Source organism: Rhipicephalus microplus, chromosome 7 (genome assembly GCF_043290135.1).
Source record: "Rhipicephalus microplus isolate Deutch F79 chromosome 7, USDA_Rmic, whole genome shotgun sequence".
Classification (NCBI taxonomy): Eukaryota; Metazoa; Arthropoda; class Arachnida; order Ixodida; family Ixodidae; genus Rhipicephalus; species Rhipicephalus microplus.
The window spans coordinates 35,969,296-35,982,817 of NC_134706.1; the positions used below are offsets into that span (position 1 = coordinate 35,969,296).

Here is a 13,522-nt window from a genome sequence, read left to right on the forward strand (position 1 = left end):
GGCATCATATCCAGCTTGCTGTCCTGTCCCGCTGCTCTCACCAACTAAGTTTCGGGTGGGATTTTCTATCATGTGCTTCCGCAGCAATTTGTTGTGGACAACGCCTCGTTCACCTCACTGAGACCGACTATATGCTTGACGACGACAATCAGAAGCCTCTTCGTCTGGTAGCTGCGAAAGACATCAAACTGCCACCACCACAAGAGCAAATTGTCAACAATACTTTCAATGACATCTATCAGGGTGATGTATTGGTCTCACTGTCACCACTTTGCGTTCGTAAAGGCATACTTCTTCCGTCCGGTGTCGTTCGTTTTTGCAAGGGCTCTCAACTTGTCACCGCTGTAAACTCTACACCAGAGAAGATCTTGCTGCCACAGGGCACTACTGTGGCCCGTGTTGCCGACTTCGAGCCTGTATTTGTCATGCCACTTCAGGCCATCGTATCCAAAGACCCTTCCCTCGGTGAGCATGTTTCTTTCTCCGCCTTTACCACCACTCTCAGCAGACACTTGACACGTTCACAGAGGCAGCAGCTGCTCACATTGTTGCAGAAACACGCAATTATTTCGATGTTTGCTCGTCTAAGTTGTGCCGCACTATTACTACACTGTAGCACATCCAATTCAAACAGTTGGGACATCTATCGTACACCGCCGACCCTACCGCGTGTCTCTAGCTGAAAGAAACATTATAGAAGAAAACGTTGCTGACATGCTTAAACGGGAAGTCATGCGTCCCTCATCTAGCCCTTGGTCGTCACCTATTGTTTCGGTCCATAAAAAAGGTGGCTCAGTGCGTTTTCGCGTGGACTGCCGGGCGCTCCATAAGATCACACACAAGGACGTGTACCCTATGCCACGCATTGACGACGTCTTTTGATTGACGGAATTAGTTTAGTTTATTCAGAATTGAAATACAAGTGATACAAGGGCATGTGTTATGTACAAATAGAGAAGGAGGTCTTAAAGTCGCGAGACTGTGAGTGAGACCTCCTATAAATTTATACATGAGAGATACAACGCAATAGTAAAGAGTGGTAAGGAAAGAAAATTTAAGGCATACAAAATGTACAGATAAGTACAAAATAGCGAACGTAAGTTATAAAAAATGTACAGCTAAGCATGCAAAAACTAACACCAAAATGCAATAACATTCACTCTGTAAAATATCAAGCATTATTACGGTAAGGATAGAAAAATTAAGATATACAAAAGGTACAGATAAAGACTAAATAGTGAACATAAGTTATACAAGGTGTACCGATGAGCACAAAAAACTAACAGAAAAATGCAATAACATTCAATTCATATAATATCATACAGTAAGAATTTAATAAGTGCGAACGCAAGCCTTTTTGAAACATTTCGAGGGATTTATTTTTGATCTCCAAAGGTAAAGAATTCCACAGGGAAATAGATGAAAATTTTGTGGTAAACTAGCCATAATTAGTCCTAAGTTTGGGTAAAAGGAAGTTATTAGCCTTTGCAAAACGAATCGATGACGCCTGAGGAAACTGACTTGAGTGTAGTAAAAAAATCGGAAGTTTTTCATTGACATATTTCTAAATAAGAATGCCGAGAAAATATTTAGCCAGCTTCCGAACTGATGAAATTCCATGCGAACAGAGTAAGGATAATGCATGGAACATGAAGCCACTGAACGTCATTATTCTCAATGCTTGATTTTGAAGATGTTGGATGGCTGATAAATGAGTGGCATACGTATTTCCCCATGATGAAATGCAACAGATTATGTTGCTGTGAAAGAAAGCGTAGTAAAGTGATAACAGTATTTCAAAACGAAAGAACGGGCGAACTTTTAAAAATATTCGAATGGCGTATGCGGCTTTCCGCGTAAGCTCTAAAACATGTGAATTAAACTTTAAATGTTCATCTAATTTGACCCCGAGAAACATTGTACTAGAGGTAGAATTAATTTGAGTATCGCTTACGAAAACAGAGGGGTTCCTAGGTATAATTCGATTAGTTGACGAAAATACAACGAAGTTTGACTTTTTAGCATTTATCTTTAATATATTGCTATTGAACCAATTAACGATATTTATCAGGTCGGTATTTAGTTTGAACAACATCGAGTCAACGTCTTTATCTGTTGTTAATATAGTGGTATCGTCCGCATGGAGTATACAGGACGAATGTGCCAGACATTGAGGAAGATCGTTTATATAAATTAAAAATAAAAGCGGGCCCAGAATTGAACCCTGTGGAACACCGATATTTATGATTTCAGGGTTGGAAAAGGTACCGGACACATATACCACCTGTTCTCGATCACGCAGATAGTAACGAATTATTTCTAGCGGGACGCCAGATACACCAACTGATTCTAGTTTCTGAAATAAAATGTCGTGCGAAATAGAATCAAATGCTTTTGAAAGGTCAAGAAAAACGCCTCCAACAACACTACCGCTGTCAATGGTATATTTAATTTCCTCTGTTAGCGATATTATGGCGAGTTCAGTTGAGTAACTGGGCCTGAAACCGACCTGTTTGTTAGAAAGAATGTGAAACTTGTCTAGATAACACCGTAAACGTCTCGCAAAAAGCTTTTCTATGACCTTACTGAAAAATGAAATAATTGCTTTAGGCCGGTAATTGGAGATTAAACGCTTGTCGCCTTTTTTAAAAACGGGAATAATTTTTGCTTTTTTCAGAGATGTAGGGAAGAACCCAGTTATAAATAGAAGATTTATATTATGACATAATGCATCACAGATTAAATGAGCTATCAGTTTCATGTCGGCAGCAAGGAACTTATCGAGACCATCGCTTGTATTCCTAATACTATTGATAACGGTGGACACTTCCTCGGGTGACGTCGGATAAAGGAAGAATGAATGTGGTAATCGTGAACAAGTGTGTTCGAGGGGTGCTGTCGACTGAGGAATATCAATGCCGAATGAGTCATTAAAAGAGTTCGTGATATCAGATGGGTTATCGATCACACGTTTTTCTGAGTGAATCAAGGTTATATCTGAATGTACCGTAGTCCTGCCAAGAAAATTGTTTACAGTTTTCCACTGCTGCTTAACGTCATTTCCGGCTCGCTTTATTTTATCTTTGAAATACATTAATTTAGCGGCCTTAAGTAACTTTCCTAATGTGTTTGAATATTCTTTATAGCGCTTTTGAAGGTTAACAATGCAAGGGCACTTTTTCGTCTTTTTGTATAAGTTATCCTTCTTCCGCAGACATTTTAATGGGTTAGGTGTCAACCACGGATTAATTGAGACAAGGTACTTTGTTCTGCTTACTACTAAGGTTGAAGCGGCCGTGACTGCATTTGAAATGATAGAGAAGCCCTTGATTCCCTACAAGGTGCGGAATTCTTTTCAAGCATTAACTTGCGTTCCGGGTGATGGCAGATTCCTATGCATGAAGACGATAAGGAGAAAACGGCGTTCGCAACCCCCGACGGGCTATATGAATTCAACGTGATGCCTTTCGGGCTGTGCAACGCACCCGCGACTTTTGAGCGCATGATAGATACCGTGCTGCGCGGCCTGAAATGGAAAAGTTGTCTTTGCCACCTGGACGACATTATCTCTTCATCAACGTTTCCTGAGCACCTAGAACGATTGGGTCAAGTTCTGACGTGCCTTGATGGTGCCGGGCTTCAAATAAACACTAAGAAATGCTCTTTCGCTGGCAAATATATTAAGGTCTCTGGACACGTCGTTAGCAAAGATGGCATCGAACCCGACCCTGACAAGGTTTCTGCAGTCTTTCACTTTCCACGTCCCTAAAACCAAAGGAGCTTCGCAGTTTCCTTGGCCTCTTCTCCTATGTTTTGCCGGTTTATCCAGAACTTCGCTTCTATTGCTGTTCCATTACACCAGCTACTTGCTTCCAACGTCCCCTTTCCGTGGTCTCAAGAATGTCAAATCAAACGGCATTCGACCTGTTGATGCGGGCCCTCACGTCCGAACCTCTGCTCTGCCACTTTGACGAAGTCACACCGACTATCCTCCATATCGATGCTAGCGGCCTTGGTATAGAAGCGGTTCTTCTACAACGCGACAAGTCTTCCCTAAAGAAAGTTGTTGCATATGCCTGTCGCGTACTCACCCCTGTCGAAAAGAAGTAGACAATAACTGAGTAAGAGTGTTTGCCTGTGGTTTGGTCGGTGCAGCGGTTCCGTGCCTTTCTCCACGGCCATCACTTAATCGTTACAGACCACCATGCCTTATGCTGGCTTTCTACACTGAAGAACTTGTCCGGACGCTTGGGTCGGTGGATACTACGCTTGCAGGAGTACGAATTTGACATAACTTACAAGTCAGGTAGAAAACATCAAGATGCCGACGCTTTATCTTGTTTCCCGCTTCCAACTACCAATATCAGCGTTGGGGAGAACTCAACCATCCCATCTACCAAAGTTCATACGCTCGCATCAATAACGCAACCCTTTTCGGACGACGAGCGAACATTTATCTCACGCCAGTGGTCCCATTCATACTGCAGACGCATGATGAACCACCTTTGCGGAGTTTCTCATCCACCAAACGCACGACTTCGTCGTCAGCTTCTGTACTTTAAGCTGGCCAATGGGGTTCTTTACCGCCATATCTACCACCCTGACGGTCAGCGCTGGGTTCTTGTACTGCCATGCTCTCTTCGACTTCCAAGTGCCGGTGTCTTCACTTCCCGTTTAACGATTAAGCATGTCAGACGCGTTTTCTTCTATAATTTTCTTGCTATATATATATATATATATATATATATATATATATATATATATATATATATATATCGCAATTTTCTACACCTAATCCGTGAAAAGCGACCCGAAATAAGCCATTTGTACGCCACGCTTGTCTTGCCAAGGGCCACGAATCGACGTCGCAGAAGTAATAATCAAGTACTTGTCCATCGTTTCAACCGCCAAGAAAGCCATTTCAACAGCCTATTACGAAGTTTCTGCGAACGCTCTAGGGATGTGTCTTTTTTGAACCACATGTTCGAATGGCTGCCACCTGGACGAGTACTGGCAGCCGATGGACTGCACGTGAGCTTTGAGGGCGTCGCGCTGATGGCAAGTCACATACGCCAGCTTTGCTTCGACTCCCCACGTGAAGCAACTTCAAATAGTTGGGGCGACGCTGTATCTTCGCCCCAGTACCTTCGGGGGCTTACCCCACCAAGAAGCCACCGCACTACGCCTAAAACCGCCGAGACCCGCAAAAGGCAACCTGGTGCTAGCCGGCCGACCAAAAGTATCCCGGGTCATGCCAGTTCTTCTGGCAACGAACCCATTTTGAAGGAGCCACGCAGCAACGCCATGCTCGCGGAATCAACGTCTACAGCGTCCGCCAACCAGCGGTCATCGGGTCATCCTTGTGTGCCCCGGAACGAGAAAAGGTACTCCTGCTCTGCCCAGAGGAATTCCGCACCAGGAACATCAGCCAGCTCGGCTCCACAAGACCAACGAATAACTGAAGTTTCCCTTAAGGGCTCCAGGTACCCACTTCGATGCAAATATTCAGACGTTTTAAAAATAAAACCAAATAATTGACTGCAGCACTCATTGTCGAATAGTATCGTGAGTTCAAAGTGTTCTAAGCAGTTTCAATTAATTAGGAAGTCTGTCGAGAAACGTGTCCGTTACGAGCTACATATGTCTACTCTAGAAGCATATTCAGCGGCTTCCATTCCGTTTAGAGGTTGAAGTCTCTGTCTACAGCCAGCAACATCAAAGGTATCGAAGTGCAACGCGATGACGTAGTTTGACACCTTAAAGAACGCCTCACCTGAGCTGGTACACAATGTATTAAGCCATTATCGATCTTCCCTGAAATCCCGGATAAACAGGGAGCGCCAACTAGTCGATAAGTTTAGCCTTTCTCCTGAAGAATCCTCGTCCTTAAGAACATATGAGCAAAAGAAACGTTCCGAGCTTAACGCGCAGAAATGCAAAAAGTTGCTCAGAGATGGTGTAGAACTTCGAAACTCAATGCCTCCATCTTCGGCCAAGAAAAGAACATGTAAACCTGCACCCGACAACATTATTTATATTTCAACCGCTATCTTATCTAAAGAAGAACTCAGCCTTTTATCCCGCGGTTTAAGCTTCTGTCCAGCAAGTGTTAACTATAATGAATTTCAGTTATACAAGGATTTAGAAAACTTCGCACGAAATATGAGACTGCGCGAATATTTCTTCGATCAGCCGACTCCCGCCGACGATCCAACCGATTTACCCTCGGCTAAACGTTGGACACCGCGTTCACAACGTGACAAACACTTGGACATGTTTATTAAAGCAGTACAGCGAGACATCATTCAAGTTTTAATGAACCCCAGTCTTTTCGTCGCAACTTATCGACCCTAGAAATAAAAGCTATAGCAAACCTTGGTGAACGCACTGACATCACAATAAAACCTGAGGACGAAGGAGGTGCCATCGTTGTCATGGACACGACCAAATATATCGCTGAAGCGAACAGGCAGCTTGATGATAGGTCGTTTTACAAATGACTCGAGGCCGATCCGACTGAGGATTATAAAGCGACGTTAGACGGCACAATAAGAAAACTAATAAAGGAGAAAAAAACTAAATGATAGGGCAGCTTCTCTGATCCCTCTTAGTCCGGCAGCTGGTAGGTTCTATTTGTTGCCGAAAATCCATAAACACAGCAATCCTGGTCGCCCAATTGTTTCCGGCATAGGTACCGTGACAGAAAACTTGTCGCGTTACGTAGATAGCCTGATAAACCAGATACTCCCTACGTTCCAGTCATTTCTGCGAGATACTAACGACTTCCTCTCCGATATTACCAACCTTAATATACCTAACAACGCTCTCCTTGTCACTCTCGATGTTGCGTCTCTCTACACAAGCATACCGCACTTGGATGGTATAAGGTCCATGGTTGAGGCTTACGATCACTCCGCTCTCGACAAGTCCATTGATAGCGCGACCATAGCTCTACAGCTTGAAATGGTTCTTCAGTACAACAACTTTGAATTCAATGGAGTGCATTATGTTAAAGTAAGTTGTACATCTATGGGTACTAAGATCAGGCTAAGCTACGCGAATATATTTATGGGATCCCTTAACAAATTCTTGTTGGGTCGTTCGCTAAAACCTTTTTATTATAAAAGATTTACTGATAACATTTTCATGATTCGGTCCCATGGAGAGGAGGAACTTTTGTCTTTTATTTCGGTTTTTAATAATTCTCACCCTTCCATATCCTTTTCGCACTCATATTCACCAGAGACCATTAACTTTCTCGATGTCACAATATGTCTCGATAATGCAAACTTTAGCACTAAACTGTACCGCAATCCGACTGACAGACAGAGGTATTTACACTTTCAAAGCAGCCACAAAAGGCACTGCAAATCCAGCTTACAGCCAGGCCTTACGCTTTAAGCGAATTTGCTCTGAGCAATCTTACTATAATAATAACTGTAACCAGCTACGCACTGCACTTATTAAACAGAAATATCCGCCCAAGTTAGTCGATGACGCAGTGAGGCGTGCCGGCGAACAAGACCGTACAGCACTCTGCATCCCCAAGGAAAATCCTAAAAGTCATTCACAGGTTAACCTGGTTTTAACCCATAACGCATCGGCACCTAACGTCGCATCTATTTTCCGTAAACACCACAACATACTTACGCAGAGCGAACGCCTGGCAAAAGCGTTTCCAGAACGACTACGTGCTGTGTACAGATCGCGGCAAAAATTTGCGAGATTTATTAACTTCCTCTAAAACCAGACATAGTAATAACGTCCAGATGGTTGCCATCCTTGTAAAAAGCCCCGCTGTAAAGTGTGTGCGCACATGATGACAACAACACTAGCACCCAGTACTGCGACGAACTTCAAGTTCAAAATTAAGGCCAATTTCACTTGTGACACTGTAAATGTCGTATATTTTATTTTGCCCCGCCGCGGTGGTCTAGTGGCTAAGGTACTCGGCTGCTGACCCGCTGGGCGCGGGTTCGAATCCCGGCTGCGGCGGCTGCATTTCCGATGGAGGCGGAAATGTTGTAGGCCCGTGTGCTCAGATTTGGGTGCACGTTAAAGAACCCCAGGTGGTCTAAATTTCCGAAGCCCTCCACTACGGTGTCTCTCATAATCATATAGTGGTTTTAGGACGTTAAACCCCACATATCAATCAAATGCCGTATATTTGCTAGAATGCTCAATCTGTCATGTACAATACATAGGTCAAACTGAAACTGCTTTTCCATACCGTTTCAATAATCATAAAGCTCAGGCGCATGCCCTTCCTAACTTACCAATTTCAAGGCATGTCCCCGAGGCAGGTCATTCTTTCAGTAACATGATAGCTACAATACTGGAATCAGGTTTTAAATCACACCATGAACGCGAAGTAAAAGAGTCATTTCTAATTCATAAATTCAAAACACTATCTGCCGGCATGAACGAGAGCCCGGGTACGCTTACTTGCATATCGCCTTAGTAAATCGCCGTTTTGTTTTACTGACTAGTGTATATTATTTGCACGATGTTGGCCTATTGTCAAATATTACCTACATATAGTAGGTGGCCTTTCTCGCTTCACCATTTTACTCGCATTCCTTTTGCTCTGCCTGCTTTTTGATTTTGTTTTGATCTCTGTAAACTTCTTTTTCCTTTTTAAAGGCTTGCTGAATGTCCTTAGGCTGTGATTATACCGCAGAACGTATGGCCAAGTGAGCGACTTCGTGCTCTGTTTGTTATTTTGCAGACCTGTTTCATTGCAGGCAAGTACTAGGGTATCAAATACGTGCCAATTCACTATTGTACAATGATATGCGTTTTCAATTGTATATGGACTATAGCAACGTGCCTTTGGTGATATATAATCTTGTTTTTAAACTACTGATAATGACTTACCCCCGTATTCTAGAACCTCCCTTCACTCAACGCTTCGCCTTCACTTAAGAAAGCCGCTGGGAGTGCCATCTATAGGCACGGCAAGTCACTGCATATTAGCGATAGTCTGCTGCAATTTTTTAGTAGCGTAGCGTCCTTTTCAGCCGAGTGGTGGCGCAGAGCTCAACTCTGTCAAGTGAAGGGTGAAAGTCGAGTCGAGGAGGGTTTGTGAATACGGGGGTTAGCCGTGTCAGAAGCGGCTGATATATGTGCCCTGTGTGCCATCTGTAACCATTCACTCCGACGAAGGCAGGCCCACCTGCCGAAACGTTAGTAAAACTAGTGTTTTCGCATGTTTGTCGACCCTTTTTTTTACCGCATATGTATACATATATATATATATATATATATATATATATATATATATATATATATATATATATATATATTATATATAATCTGCATATGTGATTTGGGTATCAGCCTCTGGTGCAGTCGGTAAGCCGGCGGTTTTTTTCAACCATCAGAGGACAGGTTCGGCAAGCGCCTGTATATTTTTGTCGCTGTTCACGAGCAACATAGTCTGCATGACGAACTTCTATTATGTCGATACTACGTCGCCCGCGAGGTAAGCGTCTTCCGGGATTACCGCCCGGGGTTGTCAAAACACAAACACCATCCTGGCATGGCGGTAGAGTCGATCTCGAGAGAAGGAACAAAGAACGGTTTCACGTCCATCTTGCGGGTGGCAAATGCAATCGCTTGGGGAACATCCAAATCCAACGGTACTTGGTCATAAGGCCAGTCCGTAAGGCGAACATCGTCCAGAGCTGCTTGCAATGTCATGGCTGGATTTGTCAGAAGAAAACTCTTATCGCTGCAGCCTTGAAACATTCTGACAACGTTTTTATTTATTTATTTATTTATTTATTTATTTATTTATTTAAATACCTTAAGAGCCCAGAGGGCATTACATAAGGGGGGATACATACAAGAGGTTACTATAGCGTCAGTAAAACAACATGTCAGGGAGTAATACTAGTAATCAAACTGACCGATAGCCCAAGCAACATTACTAATAACACAATTAGCAAAAAAAACACAGTAAGCAGCTCACCATAACAGGAAACATATTTCAAGAAATAGCAATAAACATTCTCTAAGCATGCGTTACACATTAAATGTCAATGGTGGTTACAAATTATTGTCAACTTCTAAGTAAGTTAGTACTGCAGACTGGAAAAGGGAGGGTTCTGTAATAGCGACGATGTTTGAGGGCAGCGCGTTCCACTCGTTAATGGATAACAGCAGAGGTGAAAATTGGTATTTCTTAGTGCGTGAATATATTGAATTGACCTTATGTGCATGACCGACGCGATCAGAAACGTAGGGAGCCGGGTGAATGAATGATCGGGAAAATGACGAGTCACTATGATATAAGCTATGGAAAAAACATAGGCGGGACAACTTTCTGCGCGTGGCAAGCAATGGAAGGTTCAGAGAACGCTTAAGAGAAGTTACGCTTTGGTGGCGAGAATGACAGGAGGTGATAAACCGAGCTGTTTTATTTTGTACCGATTCTAGCATATCAGATAACATTGCCGTGTGTGGATGCCAGATGGTTGCCGCATACTCTAGTGAAGGCCTGATCAGAGCTTGATATGCGTGAAGTTTAGTTTTCAAGTTTACGCATCTGAGGCGGCGTTTCAAAAGACCGAGTTTTTTTGATGATTTGCTGGTGATGTATTCAATGTGACTGTTCCAGGTTAGGTCGGAACTAAAGAAAATGCCGAGGTATTTTGTGGATGAAACGGTTTCAATTACGGTGTTATTGACTATGTATCTGACGGATGATGAGGGGTTGGCTACGGAAGTAAATCTAATATGTTGGGTTTTTTCAGCGTTGATGTGCATCTGCCAAAAGTTGCACCACTTTGTGAGTTTTAACAAATCTGACTGTAGGATGCTACTGTCATTCGGTTCGGTAATCTCCTTATCTCCTTGTGAAGAAGAGGGTCCTTGTTCGTGGCATGGTCCAAAACGTTTTCGTAGATGAACTCCATCGTTTTCTTTTCGGCAATCTGCACAACAAGGTCGTCACACAGAAACTTTCTTCCTGTCTGATAGATACAGGTGAGTGCGAACTAACGTTGGTGCGAACCCGGCCACTGCATGCGAACTCGTAAAAATTTGTGCCAGGTTTCAAAGACAGGTTAGTGAAGGTGTGCAGTCACCCACCTTCCTTCATGCAGTCTGCCGTGGTACAACGCACGGCAGGCTGCATGGAGAGAGAGATAGTGAATATATAGAGAGAAAGAGAGTGAATAAAGATGGAGCTTTGTCTCTCGGAAAAAGCCACTTATTGTTTGCACAATATTTTGCTTACAAAGCGATTTTCAAGCTGCAAGAGCAGTGATTTTGGTATTGTAAAATGACTTACTGTTGCAAAAGCTATTGCTTTTCTTTTTATTGTCGAATTCATAGAAGTATCTTCTACGGCTCCCATACTTGGACGATGGTATTTTTTTTTTAGTTGCGAAACGCTCTTTTCACACAATACCATGCACACATGCTGCATGCAAAGGTCCCCAGCTGGTTTGTCACAACAATGTGATCACATTTCTTCTTCCGAACAATCGAACAGCTCGTAGTCTGAGAAAGATGGTGCAAGCCTGCGAAAACGATGTTTATGGTTACCGAAGTTCACACATGTCTCGTCGCACCCATAAAGAGCAGATAGTACTGCTGTTCGCTGCGGTTGCCTTCGTTATATTTGAAACGACGTCCACGTGGCGTAAGTAGCCCACATAGTTCAGATAGTTACTTAACAGGGCAAGAAGAGCATGTTTGAAGACGGGTTCATAGTGAAAGGGAACACTTTCGTGCGCAGCATGTCTGTATTTCACTCTGTGGCAAAAGGAGGGGGGCTTAGATTTGCATAAGACTACTGCTGGCTGCCTGTTGTAAACTGGTGCCAAGCGTGAAAGATTTTCATACGTTTACTTGCAGTCATAAGACCCACAATATGATAGGTTCTCATCGGAATGTTCCCTTTAAAATAGGTGGTACTGTACTTTGCTTGGACAACCATTTCTGTATTGCCAACATAAATCATGCAATATAAATTTCAATTCAATAACCAGTGCACGTCTCTCATAATCATACCGTGGTTTTGCGACGTAAAACAACATATAGTATTATTATTATCAATTACGGACGTCTTGAAGAGACCACCATATCCGGGGTTTTGGGACGTAAAACAACTGAGTGTGTTACTATTATCAATTACCGATATCTTCAAGGGACCACCATATCATGGTTTTTTCGGAAAATAAAAACAACAGATGGTATTATTATTATTATCAATTGCCTAGGTCTTCTTGGGATCACTCCAGCCCAGTGTCTTCACTCGTTTAATAAGCACTGCGTGCCTACGCGAACTTTTTAAGCAAAGTCTCTTCTACGAGTAACATATTTCCCTGGCAAAATGCGTCCACAACGCAACCACCACTACATTGTTCGCGCGTGTACTCAAATAGGCTCTGGAAGGGGGGCCGGTTCAATGCGCATTTTTACATGGTATCTTGTTAACACGTTAGACGCGTTGAATTCAGGAAGTCACAACAACTTCAAAACGTATAAAACACGTAGCTATATTACTTTCTTACTTTAGCTGTGATATTCTATATCAAGGTGCAAAAAAAATTTAGCGTTTTTTTTTTTGTGAGTGAGTGCAAAGAATGTTTTTTTTTTAAATTGATTCCATCTAGTCCAACTACACGAACCCTTTGGTGCACCGTAGGTGTTATCGTGGTAAGCCACGACCCACCCCTTTAGATCGTTGTTCAACAACGTAGCGCAATATTAAACGTTGGTTTCCTTAAAATAACACGTTCTTTTTTGAGATGTACAAACGATCATAGAGATTTTTCTCATTGTTCAAGACACCAAACCGCGAATATTCCCATTAACCTCTTCGTACTTCATTCTGTTTTTTCTTTTGTGTGTGCAGCACACGCTTACGGTTGTGGGCCGAACCAGGAAGCAAGGTGCAGCGGCAAAGGCAAAGCCTACGAAGGTTTCTGCGGCAGTGACGGTATGAACGCCAATCAACAGAGGCCGTCACAGTGCCGTCTTTATTCAGGTTTCATATGCGTCTGCAGGACCGGCTTCTACAGAGAAAAACCTGGTGGTTGTCACCCGTGCGTCCGCATCGACATGTGCAATTAGTGTGCTCCGCCTGTAACAAAATCATGCCCCCATGATCTTATCGTAACTTTGGTTATTTGGTCTTCGTAACATCCCTTGGATGTCGCAAGGTGGTAATTGCGCGCTGCTTCGCAACGACCAAGCTGTCGCAATTCTACCGTACCAACACAAAGCAGTGGAATAAATATGGCAACTACTTTCAAGCATTTTGGTATCTTTTTAGCGTTGTGGTGATTATTATAAGCGCCTTGACACCATTTAGTATCTTCTCTGCACCGTTATCTCTACTTAGACATTGAAATACGGTGCCCATGGAGGCTTTTTTTTTAATATCGCCTATTCCTGCCCTTTTATTTTAGGAGGAAACCTCGTTAAGTCGTGTGTCACGGAGAAAGAAGTATTTGCTCAGTACCGTGGGTCGTTCCCACATCTGTTGTTGTTGTTTTTGTTTTTGTTG

At 43.0% G+C, this 13,522-nt stretch overlaps 1 long non-coding RNA gene across 1 annotated transcript; it reads left to right on the plus strand.

Annotated features, from left to right (window-relative positions):
• The first annotated feature begins 11,517 nt into the window (after positions 1-11,517).
• On the plus strand, positions 11,518-13,268 carry LOC119187308 (uncharacterized). Its single transcript, XR_012884650.1, has 2 exons — positions 11,518-11,650; positions 12,869-13,268. It is a non-coding gene; the product is annotated as an uncharacterized LOC119187308 (long non-coding RNA).
• The last annotated feature ends 254 nt before the right edge of the window (positions 13,269-13,522 follow it).